The sequence below is a fragment of the Rattus norvegicus genome (assembly GCF_036323735.1).
Source record: "Rattus norvegicus strain BN/NHsdMcwi chromosome Y unlocalized genomic scaffold, GRCr8 chrY_unlocalized_2, whole genome shotgun sequence".
Lineage (NCBI taxonomy): Eukaryota > Metazoa > Chordata > Mammalia > Rodentia > Muridae > Rattus > Rattus norvegicus.
In genome coordinates, this window is record NW_026947378.1 from 1,901,018 (window position 1) to 1,912,929 (window position 11,912).

An 11,912-nucleotide genomic window follows, 5' to 3' on the forward strand; every position below is an offset into this window, starting at 1 on the left:
CTGAGGAGTGGTGATGTATTCAACCAAGATATCTAGCAGAGACTTGGGAAACTACAGTGCCAGAGATAGCGGGATATAAGACAACTTTTTTATTTTTATATTTTTGCAACAACACATTCACTTCTGTATTTGACATGCTCTTTTTGTGTCACTTAGGGAAGATCTATATCTGGTTCCTGACAGAATGTACTTCTTAGGTTCATCAATCTTATCTAGTTATCTAGATTTGGTGGCTGATTATATATATATATATATATATATATATATATATATATATATATCGGTGGTTCCTACAACTATGAGATTACGTGCAATTTTAACATGGATTCTGAGCAGGTATGTCAAGAAGGTAGAATCCACAAACGGCAATGCCAAATAGACTCGCTCCTATTCTTATGACCCTAATGAAGTTGAGGTTTCATTGGACCTCTAGTTCTTCCCTCCCTGCCAATCCTCCTGTATCTTATCTTTGGCGTGAAGAAAGAATCATTTTAAAACATCCAAAACCCTGAAATCTCACCCTTGGAACACGACAAGGTTGATATTACAGAGATCATATCTAATGGGACTACATAGTCCACGCTGTCCTTTGATTTACTCAGGCAGTTATTTCTTTGCATAAAATAAAAATTTGGAAGTTTATCATTTTAAGTAGGTACACAATATTTACACTGTTAAATTCACTTCATAGCTTAGCCACGTTTGTTGCCAAAATCATTGCCAAAAAACTGGAATTTGAAAACAGAATACTTGAGTACACATTCAGGAATATCTATAAAGACCCCTTTCAAGGAATGAACAATTAGAAAATGAAATAAATATTCACTCAATTAAACATCTGTAAAGAAAAAATGGCCTGTGGGAAACAGGGAAAAAATAGGAAATTGATCTGTTTGTCAGAGGAATGGAACTGGGAATAGAATTATTATCCAAAAGAATCTCCTACATCCCATGTTCCTAGATCTTTTCTACTCAATACAAGCCCCTAACTGAGTTTCTCCATGTAGAGCCTGTAACCACTGAAGAAGCAAAGAGAAGTTTCCAGCTGTAGAGAGATGTAGTACATAAATGTTACCACTGTGTCAGAGTAGACATTCCTGGAAAAGGCAAACTCGAATCTGGTCAATGTAAGGAAAGCTATTTAGGAGGTAGGCCATGGCAGTTCTCACTGACATCATCATTTGACCCTCCCTGAAAAATTTCTTGTACCCTGGAGAGCCCTAATTTTGTGATGTCACAAAAAACTGCATCACATATATTCCTGCAGTACCTCTAGGGATTACTAAGTGGCCTCTATTTCAGTGCAAACAGCCATTTGGGAAAGAGAACAAAGAGGATGTATATAACAAAAATGAGTAGAAGAAAGTTGGCTCTCTGTTTTAGTTTGAAAAAAATGAAAAAAATATGTGGTACATGGGAAAGTGCAGTGAGTGCCGTGTAGGGTTTGTGAGGGTTCACTGAACACATGAGCCTTCCACATATGGGATTCAGGAAGTGGGAGCCTCTTAGTAGCAACTGGATTTCCTTGCTTGTTATGGTTCCTGAAAGTCAGAGGTTTTTTTTATCATTAATTTCATTTTTCCAAAAGTCAGGTCTTGGGATGGGTACAGCTTTTTTTTTTTTTTTTTTTTTTTTTTTTTTTTTTTTTTTTTTTGAGAGCACATGGCTTCTATTTTTTCTTCCAGAAGGAAAAAGTCCTGAGGAGGAAGGGAAAGACAAGTATTGTATCCTCAGCTCAGAGTAAACTCCTTCATGTACATGATTTCTACACTGTAGTTTGTGTTTGACACTGATATCTGGGAGGGAGAAATGCTTCTAGTTCAGACTTAATCATATCAGTCTTTCCACTAGTGTTATGCTGACTACCATTCCCTAACAGTGTCCCTCTAGATTTCTGAATCAATATGTCTGATTACCTTGCAGTTTTATTTACTTTTATCTCTTTCATAATTTTTTTTAATTTAAGCTAATTTTAATATTTTTTGGATATTTCTATATCTACATTTAAATGTTATTTCCTTTCCCAGTTTCCTCTCCATAAGAGACCTAAATGTTTCCATTCCTTGACATTTAAACCACCATTACTCTCCCTTGACATATCCTTGAACTGGGAGTCAAACCTAGGGAAGACCAAGGTCCTCTCCTTCCTTTCGTGTCCACCAATGCCATCGTCTGCTACATATGCAGTTGGAGCAATAGGTCTGTCCATGTACAGTCTTTGATTATCTGTATAGTACCAGAAAGTTCTTGTTCATTGTTCTGATGGGGTTGATAGCCTCTTCAGCTCTTGTAATCCTTTCTGAAAATTTATCAACAAGAGGTCCATTTACAATTCTCTGGTTTGCCACTAGCATTCAATTCGGTAACTGACATGCTCTAGTTGTGTCTCTCAGGGAAGATCTATAACCTGTTACTGGCAGCATGCACTTCTTAGCTTTATTAATCTGAATCATATCTAGTTTTGGTGTCTGACCTATTTATCTATCTATCCATCTATCTATCTATCTATCTATCTATCTATCTATCTATCTATCTATCTATGCATATATTTATCTATCTATCTTTGCCTCTGTCTCTAGCTCTATCTCTTCTCTATCTCTATATATCTATATCTATTTATCTATATCTATTTTTATATATATGTACATATATTTGATGGCTTATACATCTATGAAGTTAGTTGAAATTTTAACATGGATTCTGAGGTCCTAGGTCAAGAATGGAGAATCCACAAATGCCAATACCAAATATACTCCCTCCTGTTCTTATGCGCCTATCGAAGTTGAGCTTTTACTGGGCCTCAAGGCATTCCTCTCCCTTCCCATCATCCTGTATCTTTTGTATGGCCTGAATAAAGAATCATGGTAAAATATCCAAAAGCCTGAAGTCTCACCCTTGGAACACAGGAAGGTAGATATTCCAGAAATGATACCTAATGGGACTACAGAACCGCATGCTAGAGTCCATGCTGTCCTTTGATTTACTGATGTCAGGTAATTTTTGCATAAAATAAAAATTTGGGAGTTTATCACTTGAAGTAGGAACACAATATTTACACTATTACATTCACTCTTTAGCTTGAGCAGCTTTGTTGCGAAAATCATTGCAAAAAACTAGAATTGCAAAACAGAATTTTTGAGTACATATTCAGGAATATCTATAATGTGCCCTATCAAGGAATGAACAATTAGAAAATGAAATACAAAATCCACTCAATTAAATATCTGTAGGGAAACAATGGCCTTTGGGAAACAGATAGAACTTAGGAAATTGAACTGTTTGTCACAGGAATGGAACTGGGAATAAAATTATAATCCAGAAGATTGTCCTACATCCCATGTTCCTAGATCTTTTCTACACATGTGAAACCCGTAATAACTTTCTCCATTTAGAGCATGTAACCACTAATAAAGCAAAGAGAACTGTCTAGCTTTAGAGTGATGTTCTACATAAATGTGTCCACTGTGTCAAAGGAGACACACCTGGAAAGGTCACCTTAGAATCTGGTCAATATAAAGAAAGCTCTTTAGCAGGTAGGCCATGGCAGTTCTCAGTGACATCATCATTAGGCTGGCCCTGAAAAAATCTCTTGTATACTGGAGATCCCTAGCTTCTCCTGTGATGTCACAGTGTTTTCCAGACTGCAACTGCCTCTCAGACATTCATTCAGTACCTCTAGGGTTTATTAATTGGCCTTTATTTCAGTGTAAACAGCTATTTGTGAGGAAGATCAAAGAAGATGTAGATATCAGAGATGGGGAGAAGGAAGTTGGCCTAGGAAGTTTTAGTTTAAAAAACGAAGAAATATGTGGTACATGGGAAAGCACAAGGAGTGCTGTGTAGGGGTTGTGAGGGTTCACTGAACACATAGCCTTGATCTGAGCCTTCCCCATATGGGATTCAGGAGGTGGGAGCCTCTCGGTAGCATCTGAATTTCATTGCTTGTTATGGTTCCTGGAAGTCAGAGGTTGTTTATCATTAATTTCTTTATTCCAAAAGTCAGGTATTCGGAAGTTTACAGTTGTTTTTCTGAGAGCTAATGGCTTTCATTCTTTTTCCCCAGGAAAAATAGTCCTGAGGAAGGAGGGACAACAAGTATTGTATCGTCATGTCATCTCAAGGTAAACTCCTCCTTGATTTGGATTCCTATAGTGCACTTTGTTTCTGACAAAGATATCTGGGACAGAGATGTGCATCTAGTTCAGACATCATCATCTCAGTCTTTCCACTAGTATTTCTCTGATTACCATTCCCTTACAGTTACCCTTTAGATTTCTGTGTCAATATGTGTGATTCATTGACAGTTTTCTTTTCTTTTAACTCTATCATTTCTTTAGGAATTTTTATTGCGTTTCTAATTGGATACTTCTATATTTACATTTCAAATGTAATTTCCTTTCTCAGTTTCCTGTCCATAAGAGCCCTAACCTGTCCCCCTCCCCTTTTTCAATAACCCCCCTTACTGCCTCTTGACAGTCCATTGAACTGGGAATCAAATCTAGGGAGGACCAAGGGCCTCTTTTTTCATTGGTGTCACGAAGGCCATCTTCTGCTACATTTGCAGTTGGAGACATTGGTCTGCCCATGAGCAGTCTTTGAATATTGATTTAGTACCAGAATGGTTTCATGTATTGGCATTGTCCTTGTGGGGATTAAAGCCCCATTCAGATCTTGTAATCCTTTCTCAACATTTACCAACAAGAAGTCCATTTTCAGTTCATGGGTTTGCCACTATCATTTACCTCTGTATTTCACATACTCTAGCAGTGTCTCTCAGGAAATGTCTATATATGATTCCTGGCCGATTGCAGTTCTTAGGTTCATCAATTTTATATCATTTTGGTGCCAGATGTGTGTGTTTGTGTGTATTTATATATACAAACTTTTGGTGGCTCCTACAGCTAGGTGGTTCAGTGGAATATTAACATAGTATCTGCCAAACTAGGTCAAGAATGTAGAATTCAGAAATGACAATGTCAAATAGACTCCCTCCTGTATTATGAACATATTGAGTTTGAGGTTTGACTGATAAACATGTCATTCTTCTCCCTGCCTATCCTCCTGTATCTAAGGTTGCTACTTAAGGACGAATAATGATAAAACATCCAAAACCCTTAATTCTGGCCATGGGAACACAGGAAGATAGGTAGTGCAGGTTTGATATCAAATGGGACTAGAGAACCGAATTCTGTAGTCCATGTTGCCCTTTGCTTTTCTGATGCCTGGTAATTTTTACATAAAAGAAGCTTTTAGGAGTTTATTAATTGAAGTGAGTACACAGTACTCACACTGTTATTCTCACTCTATAGCTGGGCACACTTTGTTGCCAAAATCACTTTGTTGCAGATAATGGAATAGGAAAAAAGAATTTTTCAGTAAACATTCAGGAATATTTATGAAGTCCCCTGTCAAGGAAAGTACAATAAGAAAATGATATACAATATTCATTTAATTAAAGGTCTGTAGGGAAAATACTGGCCTTTGTGATACATAGATAACCAAGAAAATTGAACTCTATATCTCAGGAATGAATCTGAGAATAAAAATATTATCTAGAAGAATCTTCTACACTAGATGTTCCAAAATCTTTTCTACCCATGCCAAGCCACTGACTACCTTTCTCCATCCCAAGTTTGTAACTGCTAATAAAGCAAGGAGAAGTCTCTAGCTTTAGAGAGATGGAGTACATAAAGGTTTCTACTGTGTCACATGAGACATACGTGGAATGGGCACCCTTGAATCTGGTCAATGTAAGGAAAGATGTTTAATAGGTAAGCCATGGCACATCACAATGACATAATCAGTAGGCCCTCCCTGAAACATCTATTGAAACCTGGAGAGGACTAGCTTCTTCTGTGATGTCACAAGTGTTGTTGTGACTGCAACTCCCTTCAGATATCCCTTCAGTACATCTAGTGTTTACTAATTTAACTCTAATCGAGAGTAAACAGTCATTGTGGAGTGAGAAGGAAGAGGATGATGAGATCAGAGATGGGAAGAAGGAAGGTGGTCTTCTGTCTTGTTATAAAAAAAGGATGAAATACATGGTACTTCGGAAAGCTCAGTGAGTCCTTGTAGGAGTTGAGTAGGATCACTGAAGAGATAGACTTGTTCTGAGCCTTCTGCATATGGGAATCTAGAGCTGCGAGCCTCTCAGAAACATCTGGACTTCGCAGTTCTTATGGCTCCTGGAAGTCAGAGTTTTTATATCATTCATTTCTTTATTCCAAATGCCAAGAATTTTGAAGGTAACAGATGTTTTACTGAGAGCTCATTGCATTTATTCTTTTTGTCAATTATAAAAAGGTCCTAAGTAAGAAATAAAAGGCAAGTATTGTGTCCTCTGCTCAGAGTAAACTTCTCCATGCTTTGGATACCAATAGTGCAGTTTCTCTCTTACACTGATATCTTGGAGAGAGAAGTGCTTCTAGTTGAGACTTCATGATCTCAGACTTTCCACTAGTATTTCCACTGACTAACACTTTAGATTTCTGAGTCAATTGGTGAGATATACTTGCCAGATTCCTTTCTTTCATTTCTTCCATTTTTTCTTTATTTTTTTAGAAAAACTCTCAAAACTCATCCTGGCTGACAATGTAGATTAGACGCATCAGATGAAATGAATTGAAAAACTCTCCTGGGAATGAAAGTGGTAAGGAAATCACATTGATGTATCCTAAATGCAGTGCTAAGAGCAATATACAGACTAGTCTGTGGAGATGCTGCTGTCATCAGAGACCACAGACAATTAGTGGAGAATGATTCAGCATTAAACTGGGAATGGAAGATGATGGTTGATATTGTTCTAGTAGATCTCACTACATTAAAAAGTGTTTCTTCCAGATAACTGAATGATTATTGTAAAGCAAATCCCGGAATGAACTTATGAGACCCACCATCAGCCTGTCAAATAATGTGCGAAAGAAGAAATCTGTGTCTCTCCAGGGACAAATTGTTGCTTTCAAACCAACAGTAAAGTGTCCATTCTATGAATGATACATTGATATATACACATTATAGAAGGATGGATACAGAGTTTCTTCAGGTCCATGAATGAGGTATTCAGCAGTTGACCTGGATCAGAAATGAAGGTAATTTTTGCCAACTCTTCAGACTTGAGCTCCTTCACTAGGATCCCCATGATTGAAGAAAAGAACAAACTCAGACAACTTGTCTCAGATTTTTATATAGTTAAGATTTCCTGGTCTTGGTCCTAGGAAGGAAGGATATCTTGCTTTCCAATTCTTGTTTATCCTATAATCCTCTCTGCTGCATTCATGCAAATAGATTACTGTGCATTTCTTTAATAGGTTACAATTGCTATTTTAATTATGTTGCCAAGAACTATAGAAAAAAAGAAGGACTGTATCAAAGCATCATATGAAAATCCGACTAAGGTAATGTGGCCATTGGAAATTTGTAACTGACCTGAAACTCTTACTAGAGACAAACTGTTGTAGAAGGTCTTCTATAGATACCTGGTGTAGTAGTTGTTGTTCCCCAACAGATACTAAAGGATGAATATCTCTCTACAGAGGAATCAGACTAGTCACAATGATCACAGACTATGGACCACATAATTTAACAATGGCTGACTATTTGTATAGTCCTAGAATGTTTCATTAGTTTATTAGTCCAATAGGCTAGATGTCTCATCTGGTCATTGGTATATGGATAAATCTTCAGTATGTAGGTTCTAATGTCTGTGAGGGTTTGGTAGCAATGTGACTGCAAGCAGGAAAGGTAAAAGCTTCTTTCTTCCATGTTTTCTATGGGGATTCAAATAGAATGCATGGTTAAGAATACATAGGGATTGCCATTTTCAAACAGACCAGTATCTTCAACTAAACATTCTTTTCTGGGAAGATGCACTTTGTCAGCTTGGCTCATGTGTATGTGAACTGCAAGATCTTGTGTGGGAAGGCAGTCCTGTTCATCAATCCCAATTGCCCCTCTTACAGAAATATCCAAGACTTCCTCAATCAACTCCTTTGCAATCATGGTCTTCTGAGATTTGAAGACATTACATCTACTAACAACACCAATGCAATTCAAGATTACTTTCAACAGCTCCCTGGAGTGAGAATTGTTCCTTGGGTCCTTATATGTAGAGAAAGACTGCATAGGCAGACACAGTGATCTAATCTACCTGCAACAGAATGAAGAGATGATGATGTGGCTGAAGCAGATTGGAGCTCTGCATTTATTAAAGGGATGGCAGTAAAAGCCCATGCTGACAGCAGACATTCAGACATGCTGAAGCCATGCTGAGACTTGATGTTTGTCACAGATGATGTCAGTATTTTCTTATGACTGGGATTTTCAACAAATTGGCTTTCATTCTATTCCTCATTCCAAAAAATCTTTTGCTGTAGGCCTCAAACCATGGGGCAGGGAAACTTAAGAGACAACAGAGGATTGATAATCCAGTCTTCATTCACTGACTTGTCTCTACCTCTAAGTCCATGTTTCACAATCCAGTGCATTTATTTAAATCTCCAGGGAATCAGTTACTGTTTCTCTACCATGCTGGTCTGCTGAAGTCATTTTACAGAAGTCCACTTCCAAGTAATTATTAAAGCAATGAATATTTTGAAGTTGTTTATGATCTACACACAGGCTTTTTACGCCCCAAGCATGTACCATCCCACTTCTGCGTTTGTAGCTCTCAGCCAGTGTTCTCGACCTATCCATCCAGCAACCCTTAGATTCCACACTTTGTATGAGGATAATATTTGAAAAAACAGAAGAATAGCTGTAGCATAATTGTTCTTCACTGAAGGCATATTAACACAGACGGCAGAGCATATGATGCATTCATCTCTGTTTGTAGTGTTTAATTCCCCGTAAAGTCCCAAACAATTGAGAGTTGATTCTGTCAGAGTACCAGCAAAGTCAAATAGGAAATGCAAAATTTCAGAATTCTCCTTCCAAAGATGTTTGTGAATGAAGTTGTTTGCAAAACACTGTCTTAATAAATTTATTCCATTCTCACTTTGATAATTTGCTTTGATGTCTTGAAGTGACGTTTAATTATCACTGAAATGCAGGTCCCCTCTATAGTCTCCAGTAAGAAGAATTCATTCCTCAAAAGGATGTATCTGCAGATGCCTGAAAAAATAATAGAAAGAATATTTCTTGATAAAGATCTAGGTTAAAGTTGAAACATCTTACCACAAAGATACATATAAGAAGTTCATTTGACATTGACCTTATATTATGCAGAAATTCTTCACATATTCCCTCTATCGTTGGGGTTTAATTAATCTCCAATGAATAGTTGACAATGAAGAGTAGCCTTTAGAATCATTTTACCCTTTTCAGTAATAGTTTTAAGCAAATGGAACACTAAAAGATCACAAAGAAGAAATGGTTATAATCAAAAGATACATGTGGGACAGTCTAACTCTCATGGTCAAGATGACTTTGCACATGCTCCTTATGGTCATGGATTGCTCTCATAATACTCTGCAGAAGGTTGTTCCTACTGCCTCACTTTAAGCTCCAGGAATTCCAAGCTACCAGAGCTGTTCAAGTTCCCTTACAATGCACTTGAAAGCCACATATGCTTAGGAACTTTTGATGTGCTTTAGCTCTATTGTCAGGTTTTTTTAAGCCTCTACCAAATAGCAAGCTGTCCTTTTTACCCTCTTCTCAACACCTCTAAATCTGCCCTAACTCAATTTCTCAATTGACATTAGTCATAGCTCAGCACCCCAAATATGCACTTATCTTACTGTGTTTTTAACATCCTACCTGCTACACCAATGGCCACTCCATACTAGATCTCACATGACTGGTAACTCTTGCTCCACCCTAAATCTTTTCTCCACCCTTGTGTCTACTAGCCTGTTGGTAGAAATCCACACAACTGATTGGCCAAGAGCATCTTTATTGAACTATACAGAATCAATTTGGGAACAGGACCTTCAGTGTTCGCAGGATGATTCCCGATCTAAGAATCAAAACGATAGCAAACAAGACTCAATCCATGTCTCTGGTTTTGGGACGGAGATAGAGCACTTAGATTCAGAGTTGAAATTTAAATAATTATAATATATATGTAGTATTAATTATGCCAGGATAAAAGGATCCAAAAAGTGGAAATGGGCAACATTAAAGGCAAGAGAAAAATCCCTAGTACAGCAAACAATGTGGACCTGTTAGAAAGACTGGTCTCTTTCCAGCCATCTGAATTTGTACTTGAAATTCTTCTAACCACTCTTGATCTCTGCATGTAGAAAAGAACAAAAAGAAAAAGAAAACAAAATAAAACAAAAAATCATTAAAATGAAACCAAAAGCAAAAGAAATAGCTAATCAACCCAATCCTAAAAGAAGAGGACCGAGTGAAGATTGCTTGAGGTCCTCATTTTTAACTACAACTACAAGTCACCAATAGCTTTCAATGCAAAAGTTTGTCATTATTTTATTTGAAACTTCTCTGTGGGTCAAAGAAACAAGGTTTATAAGCTGCAACAACAGGAAAGAGAAAAAAATCATACTGTAGAGCTCAACACTGATATTACTATGGTGACTGTGGGCAATGCAGAGAATATTGGTGTTTGACAATGGGTCTTGTGGTTTTCTATATGCTGGCAATATCTATGACTCTGAAATGAATTAGAGTCATCACCAAATCATCACTAAATGAACTGCTCCTTTCTTTGGAGCACAAGATCTGGCAAACTGTTGACTGACTATGATTTTTAACTTGGATCTAGCCTCTGTGGTAAAGCTAAGGCTTCTGATGGAAAATCCTCCACCAAAATACTGGACTATCAATTGTGCTGCCAGCCAAAAACCAAGTCCTGACTCTACCCTGCAATCCAGAAGAGGTTTCAAAGTGTCAAACATAACAATATTTTAATTGTGGCTTTGTCTTTTTTTCACTTTTTATTTTAAATAAAGTGTGATTTCTGGCATAATTCCTTCTAAGTTCTTCCTCACATAGAACTTCACTTTTGACCTCAAATTCCATTCATGAAGGGGTACTCTTATCTTTCGTTGGCTAAGTTTTCTATTTTGCTTTTATGGCTTGCTGTGATTGCTTATTGTGACTGTCTAAATGATGCATTATTGAGCAACTGACTCCATAAGAATGGCTTGCGGGCATCAGTATTTTGCATTTTCTTGATGGTTAGTTTATGTAAGGTGACTTAGCCCACTGTGGATGGTAACAGCACTAGTAAGCTGAGGAGGTTACAGAGAAAAGGTAGCTGAGCAGATTAGTAAGCAGAGTTCCTCTTTATTTTCATGCTGCTGCCTTGTGTTCTTTTCTTGGATTCCATTGATTATGAACTGGAACTTGTAAGGTGAATTAAACCTTCAATTTCCCACACTGGCATTTTTATGTTTACTATAACATAGTCGTACTAACTGGAACATTTGGCATTTTCTTGAGATCTGATCCGATAGTCCATCCTCCTGCTGGCATGTAACTTACCCTTTTAAATTAATAAATAAATCCAAGTCACTCCAAACTTTTGACATATTCACTCTGCCAACAAAATCACACTGTGTATGTAACTTACTTTTAATCTCATATTTTTCCTCCCACATTTTTTCTCTTTAAAATTATCTCCCTAAACATGTTAGCACTTTGTCGTTTTAAGTTATCTTATGTCCCATAGAAATAGTATAGTCAAATTTTTGATTTTCATAAAAGTGGGTGATTTGTTGTAGTAAAATATTCTAATCAATATTTATTGCATTAACTTTATTAATGATTCAAAAATTGACATTATCATACTATCTAGTTATCCTTAAAACTATAAAAGATTTGGTTCATTCAAGGCTTTAAGGTCCTTCAGAACATCAGCTAGAACGTTCTTATGTATAATCTGGATGTATCATGGTTACTTCATATGTCTTCTAACTCACAGTGTTCTTTCTAACAATGCGAATTCAGGG

General features: G+C 37.0%; 1 long non-coding RNA gene across 2 annotated transcripts in view; it reads left to right on the forward strand.

Annotated features, from left to right (window-relative positions):
* Positions 1–11,578, forward strand: part of LOC134484618 (uncharacterized) — a 42,110-nt gene extending 30,532 nt beyond the window's left edge. The window contains exons 1-3 of one of the 2 annotated variants that reach the window (XR_010062133.1): positions 5,922–6,064; positions 6,565–6,652; positions 6,844–11,578. This is a non-coding gene — a long non-coding RNA (uncharacterized LOC134484618). Of the gene's footprint in view, positions 1–4,063; positions 4,122–5,921; positions 6,065–6,564 lie in introns of those variants that run through there. The other variant, XR_010062132.1, reaches the window with a different exon arrangement.
* Positions 11,579–11,912: the final 334 nt, after the last annotated feature.